Below are 12,123 nucleotides of genomic sequence, written 5' to 3'. Positions count from 1 at the left end.
TTTTCAGAACTACTCAGTTCTCAATGATGACCTCTCTTCGGCCCATGGCTGCCAGATACCTGAGTGACATCTTTGGCTTTAAAGTAAGATCAGGATGAAATGAATACGAAGCTAATCTAATCACTACTCTCATCAGAAACTTCTTACTTGCATCAAATCTGTTTTGGGATATAAAACATGCAGGGAAGTACTTTCCACACTGACCGAAATGGTGGCAGCGTTCTCCTACCTTTTTGGATTCCTCATTATCCTAAATACGGTTCTGGTTCAGGTGATTTTACTCATCTAATCAAGTGTATAGCTAAAACAAGAAATAAGAAATGAAATAAATACGGGGGATTTTTTTAGGGAAGAAGAGGGGGCATTTAGCAAATTTGTGTACAGCATTATATGAAACTGAAGAAATAAAACCTTCAACTGAGGGGATCTGAAAAAGATTGTTATAAGAGTAGAAATGTTATAACAAATTTGAAAATTCGATGGAAACACATTAGGAAATTTCATAAGTAAGCATATGCAGTTGTGACTTACATTTGTATTTCATGGAATCTTAAACATTTGGCAGCTTGGGATTCATCCAGTACAGTAATTTTTTATTTGTGTTCTTCAGAAAACTAGGTTTCCTAATCAACCAAAAGTTGTAGGAAAAGGAGGGGAGCGGAAAGAGGATCTAATAAAACACACCTTGCCCCTAGACTTGACCACAGTGTAGACCTGTGGAGCTCTTCTTTTATTTGGCATTCCTAATGTTGGGTGTCCTGCTAAGAATAAATGAGAAACTCCTTCCAGGTCTGAGACGGCCCTGCAAGACTTGTCCCTTGCCTGCCACTCCAACATGATCCATCTTTACTCTCCCCATCCTTCAGTACTCCGATTCTCAAAGATACCCAACTCTTTCCTTCCAGACATTCACCCTTGTTTATTCTGCCCAGATTTTTCCTTCAGATCTTCACAAGTCCAACTCGTTCTCATCATCACATGTCAGCTTAAATGCCATCTCCTCAGAGAAAGACCATCTCTGACCAGCCTAGAAAAAGGGGGTGTCCCTCAGCTACTGTCTGAATCATCCTCTGTTCTAATCCTTGCCTTCTAAGTTGTACCCTCTAGGTAGAGAGGACCCTAGACTTTCCTCTAGGATGAACAGCTTGCTAATGTGAGAAACACAACTAGTGTTCTAGTTAACTGAACTCACGTCACTCCTTCTAGAATCTGTGTAAGGGTTATGGTTTAAGGAAATTTCTTGAAAGGAAAGCAGGTTGCATGGACACATCTGGTTCAAGATGGAAGTCCAAATTGCTAGTCAACCTTTATATAGAGGCACAAGATAAGAAAAGGAAAAATTGTGGAAATTTATAGCCAAAATAACTTAAAAAGTGGTCTCCAAAGTTTTTTCCTTTCTTATGTCGTATCCTTTGATTAAAACAAGCTAGTAAATGAATATGGTACAGTACCTTATTCCTGATCACAGTATCCTCTCTTATAGATGAAGACTCAGGCAATCAATGAGCAATTTACAAAGAGCTTGCTGTGTTTAGGGTTGTGTTAATTGCTGGATGGGATACAAACAGTGACTTCTTGATTTAAGAAATATTTACTATGGGGCAAAAATGTGCTGTCTTGATCATACTGAGCATCAAGGTCTGTCTTCCTGAAGCTTTTAGTCCAGAACAAGTAGAAGAAAAGTTTCCATGCCAGAAATGAGTTCGTTAGACAAAGCAAGGCAAATGTGTGTAAGGCCACCAGAAAAATGTGAAGTTCTAGACTGTACGATATTAGCCAGAAAAATTGAAGATTTTAATACAGCAAAACATGTCAAAGGCCTCAAAGATGAACCCAAGGTTTAATGGCTGGTACCTGGAGAATGATGGTCCCCCTCACAGATAGGTGCATACTGGGAAAATCCAAGGTGATATCTAAGAAGAGATAAGAAGGTTTGTTCTAAAAGTCCTGAGTTTGGGTGATGACTGACAGTTCAGTGGAAATGGACCATGAAATGGCCATCCGAGAAGGCCTGGAGCTGAGGAGGTTTGGGGTGGGAGATATAACTTTTAAACCTTACAAGGAAACAGCGTAGAACGGCATCTGGAATTTACCAGGATCTCAAAAAATGTCTGCTGTTAGAATTACTGGCATAGAATTCGGTTTAGCGACTAACTAGATGAGAGGAAAAATGCAAGCTAAATGGACAGGAGGGTCTGGACTGAGAGCAGAGCAAGTGCGCTTGAATGAACAAGAAAGCAGAGGTGCTGACACCGAGAAGCCTACGTCCACGTAACCGGTATCCGAAGAACCACTGTTACGGATGGATAAGAGAAGCAGGACAAGTTCCATTGGCAGAACGAGAAAAATGTAGAGGAACGTAGTTGGAAATGATCTATTCACCTTCCTAACCCTTAACAACAGAACACCTAGCCATCAGGTTAAATCAAGCAGCAGAGCAGAGGAAAACAAAGCGTGCTGACTTTCCCGGCTGCGGCGCGTTCAGAATAAAAGCCCCGATCCCCTTCCCCACCTCGGGAGGGTCTGCTATCCCACCCTGCGCGTAAATCACACACCTCGGAAGTTTTGCATTAGAGAGCCCAGCAGGGGAGGAAATTTTCTGCAAGTAAAAAAGTAGAACTAGGGCAGTCGAAGGAGATTGAAAGGGCAAAACTATCACGCAAGAAAACTGTAAGTTCTGATTAGTTTTATGACTTTGCCTTCATGCCTCAGGAGCTCAATTGATCATGGCTTTCACGACAGGTTGGGGAGGGGGAGAGGAGGGCGCTTGAAAAAATCCTCAAAACTCTCCTCCAGCTCCGCGCTTTCAGATGCAAATACCTCGCGGAGAGATGGATGGGCTGCAGCCCCTCCTACTTTCATCGCTCCTCTTGATTTTCCTGCGAAGGACTCCATCTGTACGGATCTGTCAGGAGGGCGGTGGAGGAGGGGTGCGCGGCTGTGCGCGCGCCTGGCGGCTGTGCGGCTTCCTTTCCAAGAGCCCGCACTGGGTCTCCAGGAGGTGCCCAAGTCTCAGTGGCTCCCCGGGCCGGCCTCGCTCGGCGCTGATCACAGGCGCCCGCCGCCGATCCCCCTCCCTCCTCTCCTCCCTCCCTCCCCAGCCCGGGCCCGGCGCCCTGTCCTTCTCTCCCGCGCCGCCCTCTCTCCCTCTTTCTGGCTGCGCGCGCCCGCTCGCTCCGGACTTGGCGTCGGAGCCGCCGGGGAGAGCCGGCTGGGCAGCCCGGAGCCGGCGGAGGCGGCGGGCCTGGGGCGCCCCGCGGAGAGCGCGGTGATTGGAGCAGCGCCCGCGCCCCGGCCGCCGCCAGTCCGCCCCGCGCGCCCTGCTGCGCGCCCCGGTCCCGGAGCGCCCGCGGGCGCCCGGCCGCTGAGCGCGCGCCCTTTCGGATGCCAACGGCCGCGTGGCTGGCGCCGGACGCCGCCGGGAAGGCAGCGAGGCCCCAGGTGAGTGTGTCTGCCTGTGAGGGGCCGGGGCGGGCGCCGCTGGGCAGGAGCGCGCCCTCGCCGAGCGCCCTGGGAAGCAGGACTCTTCACTGAGCGGAAAGCGGGCGGGGGGATCCGTGTGGAGTTTCCCTTGGCGCCCCCAAGTTACTGCTGTGTGGCTGTGCGACGATCCTCTGCGAGGCAGGACAGGCGTGCGGACTGAGCTGAGGGCGCTCGGCCCGGAAAGCGGTTGTCGACAGACCCCAGGTGCGAGGCGAGTTCAGGGCGAGAGCAGATCCCCGCGCTTTCCAGATGAAGCGGTAAACAGAGTCTGGACCGCTCGCCTCCAAGAGGAGCACGAGGGGGCCCCCGGTTGACCTGGATGGATGGGGGCAGAACTCTGCGCTGGCTGGGCCGCTGGGTTCTGGGCGGTCTGAGACTGGAGGGGGTGTGTGCCTGCGTGTGCTCGAGTCCTTTTAACTGTCCGCGCTAGACTCCTTTTAGCTTTCGTGAAGGTGGCACTCAGCTAAGGGTGCCTTGCTTTTCCCCGTAATTAGTATTCTGCTGCCACAGTGCATCTGCAGGGCTTGCCTCTGCCCAGCGTCGTGCTTCCCCTCCGCACGGCTGTACCTGAGGTGTGAGCTGGTAAAAGGGCACCCTGCTCTGAATGCACGGTGGACTTCTTCGTGGGTGCACCTGGTACATGGCTACTTGCTGGTATTCAGCCTCCCAGCGTGGATTAATGAGAAAGGACCTATTGTCTGTATTGGCTTCACGTTTTAGATCGTTAACCTTACGGATTTCTTAGATATAGTTCAGGTGAGTAAAGATTGGAGCTGCCTTCACCCAGCACTGGGTATGTGGGAACCTGTAAAGAAACCATCCAGGATTGGGTGTCTCAAGGCTTTGGAAGTCTGCAAGTTGAACCATGAATATACTTAAGACTCTCTTTATTTTTGCAACAAATGTCTTCTCTTTATTAGATAATTTATTAAGTGAAATGTCTTTAAGTAGGACTCGCACTTCATAATTCCTGTAACTAGACAGGTGTTCAGATCATTTTTCATATAAACCTAGATAAACAGAACTTTATGGGGAAAAAAAGTAGAAAAAAACGTAAGTAACGTGAATATATGGCTCCTGCTAAGTGAGAAGTATGCATTTTAAAAATCAGGTTAACAGCCCCAAAATGTATATTTTAAAAGAGTTTAGGGGCAGTAACAGCCTTTCTTTTTGAAAAGGAAAGTTTGCCTCGATACACTGCCAGCAACATCTAAATAGTTTTAACTGTGTCTTAATAAAGACAAGTTGGTAGAGGAAAAAAAGGGCTAAGAAAGTAATTACATTGGAAGCTTTCAATAACTCATCTAAAATTACTTGTTTCCCAAAGAACGACTTAGACTTTGGTACCCAAGCTCTTTTCCTGTTACTATATGTAAAGAGGAAATACATTAAGAATCCCTTTCTTCATTTTGGGGGCTATTTGAGAACAGAATGAATTAAACTGCAGAAGAATTAAGGCAGGTAGTCAAGCTGGCAACTTTGTGGAAGTCTTACTGATGTGCTAGTGTTGGATATGGCGTGGAGCGGCAGAAGCAATTAGGGAGCATCCGACGTTAATAGTCTTATCTGGTAAAGCTAGCTGAAAGTCTGTCTGTAGAAAGAAAAATAAAGGAAACAATGATCGGTAGTGCAGACCAGCACCCTGCTAGAAGATATTAAGGTTTGCAGCTTTAATAAAAGGCCATTGTGCACTTAGAACGTGAGGTATTATTGTAATTAAGAGCTACAATAGGTCATTAGAATTGTGTTAACAATCAGCTGACAGACTCACAACTCTTCTTAAGTCTGTTTTTATTGATTTAATAGCACAGAGCTTTTCCCTTTCTTATGAAAGGGTAATTGTAAAGCAGCTATATTACTGCAGTTTACCCTTGAATTGACTCTAGTTTTTAGTGTCCAATGAAGAAGAGAGGGTGGGGAGCATACTGAGTTGGCCACTGTTGTGCCTTCCTAGATCTAAAAATCAACCCACTGTGTCTCCTCAGGCGTGATTTCTTTGCTGGTCTATCATTCAGCATTTTAGGATTTTTTTTTTTTTTTTTGGTGGCAAAGCTGATATAAACTTCTCAGAATGTATACTGATAAGAGGAAGTGAATATATCCTTGTGTCGAGTCAAATACTTTCTTTGTCAAATCTTTTAGAAATCTTTTATAAAGTGCTGAACCCATAGATTGTCTGAGTGGTTCCAAGCTTCCTCGATTTGTTTAACATTTTGCATTTATTACGTTAGTAATTTGTATCACATCACAGTTCTCTCACACACACAAAAATGTTTTTTACTTGCTTGGAAGGCTTCAAAGCCTTTGCCTAATTTGGGAGTTTCAGAAACTTCTAAAATAACGCACACACATTAGTTGATTGTGAAGGGACTGTGATGGAAGCTTTTCTCCTTGCAGTGAAGGAGTCAGTTGCTTCTAAATGGAGCGATAAAGGGGAGTTGAGGACAAGGAAAGAAGACATGTGATCAGAGTCCTGTGTGTGACCATCTCCTCAGCCTCTGACAAGCAGAGCAGATCTAGCTGTAACCAGCAATACTCGAGTGCCTCCTCTGGGAATTTGCTGGTTCTGCAGAGATACCCCTGCAAACAGTTCCCCCTTGCTCTGCAAGACTCCTCCCTGACACAGGTGTCAGTGCAAACGAATATGCAGACGTCTGTCCATATGTTCCTTTCAGATCATACTATAGATCTTCCTTCTGTTGGAATTTCTTTCTGACTGTTTTGCGAAGTGCTTATTGAAACATGATGCCTTTTACTGAAGTCACATAAATCATACCTGGCTCAATGTAAATGCAGGGATGAATTAAAAACTAAAATTAATACAGCTGAGATATGTTGTAAAAGTATAAAAGAAAGGGCCCTTTAAATATAATGTTACCATTTTGATATTATGTAAATAGCTGAAAAGGACTATGCTTTGTCACTTTGTTTTCTTTTTAATTTACATAGGCTTCTTCTAGTTAATTATGAACTATTGTTCCTCTTTCTTGTTCATTTCTTTCACCCATGACAGAGGTTACTGGCGCTTAGTTGAAATTGACTCGATAATCCACTTGGAGAAGTTTGCATTCTCTGTCTGATAACCAGATGCTCACTACAGGCTGTGTGGTTCATTTCCAGGGCCCCTGCCTGAATATTTAGGCCAGTTAACGGTAGGAGGTTGTGGTCTGTGGTTGTAATGTTATCTGGCCCAGGGAGCTGATGAATTTGATCACAGTTTCTTTACATAAGAAGTCAAATATCTCAGAGCATCCCCAGCCTCACTAATTAAAATGTAAAAAACTATAAAGTGCAAAAGAGGAGGGCTGTTTCATCAGTATTAAAATTATTGAAGTTAATGCTAAACTTTAAATGGTATACCGTGAAACAAGTGGAATGATAGTATATTTCTATAATAAAAGCTGAAGATGCCAATATTAAATCTAGAATGATTATAGTGAGTATATTAGGAGCAGAGAGTCATTGCAAAATGTAGGATTTGTAGCAACAACCAAATGATCTTACATATACATTCTTATATCCTGAGAAGTTTTCCTGAGTTGGTACCTATTTCTAAAACATTCAATGGGCTGTTGTTCAAATTCAGCGGAAATAGTTAACGACCTTGGTGTCACAGTGCAGTAGGAAGTTCTCTCTTGATCACCAGGGTTGTTTGGAAGGGAGAAGGCAATTTTAAAGTCGGATACTGCTCACTCTCCATTTTTTGTATCCTGGAAACATACAATCCTAAATAACAGATCCGTTTACTCTGTTATTCTTACTCTGCACTCCTGGCCCTTGTGAATGGAAATCCTGATGATAGCCTACTTTGAAAATTCAAACTCATGGTCATATAAAAATTTGAGTCAGATCAAAGCTACTTTTCTTGGCCTTTGGAGAAGATGGTAAATTCCAAAGATAATAAATTAAATATTTGTCATTCTGATAATGAAGATCTTTTTAGCAAAGACTTTAAATTATCCATTAAGTCCCATCATACGCAGTCCCACAAGTAACTGGCTTTGTGACCTCGGGAATTTCACCAGGATTCTGTAGATCTTGGTTTTGTTCTTAGTAAAGAAAGAAGAGTGTGCCTTTGGTTTTTCTAATGTCTATTCAGTTGTGTGGTTCCACTATTTGAGGAATGTTCAAACATTAGGAGCAGCGGATTTGGGGACTTTTCTAACAGAAAACCTTAAGAGAACCAAGTCATCACCTTCTTCAGCACTGAAGTGACTTTCCTCTCTATGTATCCCACAGACGTTATCCTTAAGAGCTCTGCTTGTGTGTGGTGGTTGGAAATAAAGTGTGGCCACAGCTCTTGAAATTCTGCTTATCCTGGATTACTTTCTCTCTATTGTGGGATCAGGACATCTGCTCATTCATGAATGGGAGATTAGAACATATCTTTCCTCGTTTTGCATTCCTCAAAATATATTAAGTGGATCTACTTTAAAAATAAGTAAAAGTAGCAATGAACAAGCATTATTCTTTTTACAAAGCAGACTACTCTAACTCTGTGTACAGAGATAAATCACAGGACCTCAGTCATGACAGGTGGCTGCAGTCCTGGGGAAAGCAAGGGCAAATAAGGTCTTTAAAGAAGGCATTGGATGACTCAGGAGGCAGTCTCTTCATTGAATTTAAATAATGCTATTAAATACCCAAGGAATATTGGAAAAAGAGCAGGCTTCTTTTGCCAGACTATTCAAAAGAACTAGTAAATGGAAGGTTGTTCCTAAAGCAATGGTAATATTTCACAGTGCCCTCTAACCACCGCTGCGAAGTGGTGTGCTTTCCACTTTTAAACATGTATCTTGCTCACCCTTCGTAAGGATTCATTAAAAATATGTTGCTTGTCAAAGTGTAGTTCAACTTAAAGCAATCTTGGAAATGACAATTTCTTTCCAATAGGCCAACAGCAAGATTTTTTTTTCATTTTGTTGTTATTGGTACAACTATGATTTCTTGTACTATTATGTTTTATAGACAGCCAGGAAAACATCTCGGGGAATATCAGATAGATTCTGCAGGTGTTTGGCAATCAACCATTATGGATTTTTCTGATTCTCATGGATTACTTTCTATCAAGTACGCTGACAGTCCTCAAATGTCATTCTTACAATTGTTTTCCTAGAAAATGAAAATTTCTGAGTTTATTTTGGGGCTATATGTTCTACATAGTTGTGAACTGTACCCATTTTTAAAAGTAGGCACAACTTCTTCAACTCTTCTTTAAATTACCAGTAGATGATAAACTATGTGCTAGGGTGGTATACGTTAAGTATATTTCAAAACAGTTTCAAAAGACCTGTATCTGATGCAGCTACACACAGAGAGCATGAGCATCTGTTCCTTTCCAGTAATTTAGAGAAACTGTGATAGTATAAAGTCTTGAACTGAGATAAGCTATTGGCTATTTATATTGAACTGTAAAGAACACATTCCTGTTTAACTTTTAGTGCCACAAAACCTAAAATAGTAATATATTTCCTTTTCACATAATTGATAGTCATATTTTATAGCTCAAGTTATTGCTGAAGGCATATAGCACTGTGTGCCTTTTTAAAAAACATCTTAGCATATATAAATTAATTGGTAATTAGGCACTCTTGTGGATATACATTAATGTGAGTGGATGAATATGATTCATTTTATACTATGTGTCATGTTTTTAGCATGTCGCCTTTAATGTAGGTGGAAGACTCTAGGAGATCGGTGCTCTTCCTGTTAACGATTGATATGCTGGTGCATAAAAACCATTTTTTGTTATTAAGGGATTTTTAGTCGTTGCTTTTAGTATGTGCAAAACATTTGATTAAAAGCTTGGTAGTCACTTGATCTGGTTTTTAAAAGTGATTTCACAGAGATGTTAAGTGGAGCAGAAAATCCAAGAAAATTTTCTAATAATGAATTTGGGTAAAATAATATTAGCTATTAAGGTTAAATGAGTAATAAACTGTCTACTTGGAAATAATTTTTTGCCACTTAGTTGAACAAAAATAATGAAACAAAACGGTAGCATGATAAAGTGATTTCAGGTCAAATAAATGATGTTGATTTAGTAAATACCGCCTGACTGATTCTCACTCCCCCTCTTTTTTTCATTTTTGCTTCAATCCATTTAAAATTTCCTTTGTGAGGTTTCATTTTGTATTCTCTTGATTAAACTGTGTTGTGCTGATCACAGTACTACTTGTGGTGATGTTCATATATTTTTAGTTTGGCAAGAAAATTCCTAAATGCTATAAATTTAAAAAGTACAAGTTTTAGCTTTAAAATATCAGAGCAAAGAATTTTAAATGTTACTCAGATACTTATTTTTATTTTAGATTACTTATTAGTCCAGTAGCCGTCACCACTGCTCTCTCAAACATCTCTGCTTGAGCCCTGTTCAGTTCTTCTCTCAGATAGAACCTATTTCTGTTGTTTTTCTCCTCAGAGTTATAATGCTGCACATTTGTAACTGTCCAGAAGTTGACACAGATCAGTAGGAGTTACCTAAACTGTATACCAGCACATCATTTTTCTGCACTGTTTTTTTTTCGCAGCTAGTAATAGTGAACAGGTCAGCTATTCAGACCTCCAGAAGGTCCTTCTCCTCAGTTCTCCCACAGGAGACATGATGACACACAACACAGCCTGGCTGCAGAGACCTCTGCTTGTTTTTCATGTGACTATCCTTTTGTTAATGCCTGATAGGAAACTCAGCTAGAAGAAGAGGCAGAAGAACGGGAGAGAATAAGCAATATCCTTCCTAAGAAGGAAAGGTGCAAGTTTTTGCTTTGGGGTAGAGGTTTGTGAGGCAAATTTAACCCATTGTGAAAAAACATCAACAATTGTGATTGTGTGCCAAGTTCATTTATAGATAAAAAATGTTGTGGTACCTTTATACATGTTGTCATGTGTGCAATGATGGGAAGCCTGTTTGGAGGGATTATGCAAGAGGAAATCTCAAGTTCAAGTTTTGGTTACTTCTGTTTGATGATCATAAATAACTGAAGGTTTTGAAGGTTTTTCGTAATGCTTCAGGGCCCTTCATTTCATTCATGGTACCCCAGTTCAGGACAGGATGAATTGGGTTGAACTGCTGTACTGGCCTTTACCTTGAAAACCAGATCCAATTGAAAAGGAGGGCAAGGATTTGGGGAAGACTGATGAAGAAAGGGGACACCTGACCTGTGCCCGGACCACTTTCCCCTTGCTATATTGGGTGTATATTCCTGGCAGAGGTGGAAACTACCAAAAATATTGATGAACATATTATGAAATGCCCCTACTCAGACCACAGTTGTTCACATATGGTTTTCCTATTTTACAAGTGCACTCCACAAAGGGTATTATAGAAACATTCATCTGCCTCATAAAAGAGAATTTCATCCTCCAATAATGTACACAAAGCCAGTTAAAGTACCCTTGTACACTCTTGTAGATCTTCAATAAAGGCAAGGAAAATTTGTCTCAAGAGCCTGAGGAATACTTCAAATACTGCAGAGAAATATAATGGAATTGTTTTCAAAGTGATTGTGACTCATAAACATGGCAGGCAGAGTTACCAAAGAATTTATATATTAACTTATTATATGGTTAATTTTCCGTATTAAAAGATGAGCTTGATTATAATGAAAAGAAACATTCCGCAAATATTTTTGAATGCCAGTTATGTGCCTGCTTGTGTTCTAGATACTATGATACAAAGACAGCATAGACATCCCTGTTCAAGGTTTATGTTAATAGGAAAGTACAGAATTCTCAGGCATCTTTCCTTTACAAATATTATCTCAGTGACTGAACAGTAAGCCGTGGCATGTTCTGTAACTCACTTCTCTTATATGTTCTAGCTAGTGTGATAGCTCCATAATCTTATAGGGAAGAGAAATAGTCTTCAAGAGGCAAGAAGAATAATGGAAACATCTCATGTTAAAATTCATGCTAAATTTCATAAATATGCCAATGGTTCTTTTACATTCCTATGACTGTCTTAAATCTCTCTACCTTTTGTCTTTAATTATTAATAATGTGCATTTTTTAACAGGTTAAAAAAAGCCAACAAAATCAATTCTATATACTGTCAACAGCAGAAAAGGAAGACCTGTAAAAAACAAACTATAAGATAATTTAGTTCAGCCCTCTCATTTTGCAAATGTGGAAATTGAAATCCCAGAGGGATCCAAGGTCGTACAGCAGATGGTGGAGGTTCTAGGGCAGAGACCCCAGTGGTCCTATTCCCAGTCTAGATTCTATTTCTTTTCTTCCATATCGTTGAACATCCTGAGTGAACTCGACTAAATTTATCCAATTTTGATATCAGTCTTTGACTTATAAAAATTACAGATGACCTGCCTTTGGGAAAGAAAGTGTTACATTCTTTTTTGAAAAACGTATTTTGATGCCATTGTTTGTATCCATTTAGATTTTTTGGTTCATGATCAGTTTAGTTCTCTGGAACTGACTAGAACTATCAAGAATGTTTTCATTCACTGTAAAAGTTGTCTAAGACATTTATTATAAGTAGCATTAAAATGAAAACTAACATCACTGCATAAACTAACTTTAATTTTTTTTTTTTAAAGATTTTATTTTTTCCTTTTTCTCCCCAAAGCCCCCCGGTACATAGTTGTGTATTCTTCATCGTGGGTTCTTCTAGTTGTGGCATGTGGG

The 12,123-nt window shown here is 41.1% G+C and overlaps 1 protein-coding gene across 1 annotated transcript in view; it reads left to right on the top strand.

Annotated features, from left to right (window-relative positions):
• Nucleotides 1–3,302: 3,302 nt before the first annotated feature.
• Nucleotides 3,303–12,123, top strand: part of CDH7 (cadherin 7) — a 123,938-nt gene continuing 115,117 nt past the window's right edge. Inside the window, exon 1 of the mRNA XM_044774845.2 lies at nucleotides 3,303–3,441. The gene's annotated coding sequence lies outside the window, so the exon portion shown is untranslated. The remainder of the gene's footprint in view (nucleotides 3,442–12,123) is intronic.

The sequence above is a fragment of the Equus asinus genome, chromosome 7, assembly GCF_041296235.1.
Source record: "Equus asinus isolate D_3611 breed Donkey chromosome 7, EquAss-T2T_v2, whole genome shotgun sequence".
Classification (NCBI taxonomy): domain Eukaryota; kingdom Metazoa; phylum Chordata; class Mammalia; order Perissodactyla; family Equidae; genus Equus; species Equus asinus.
The sequence above is the reverse complement of the archived record's forward strand: the minus strand, read 5'-3'. Positions and strand labels throughout refer to the sequence as shown.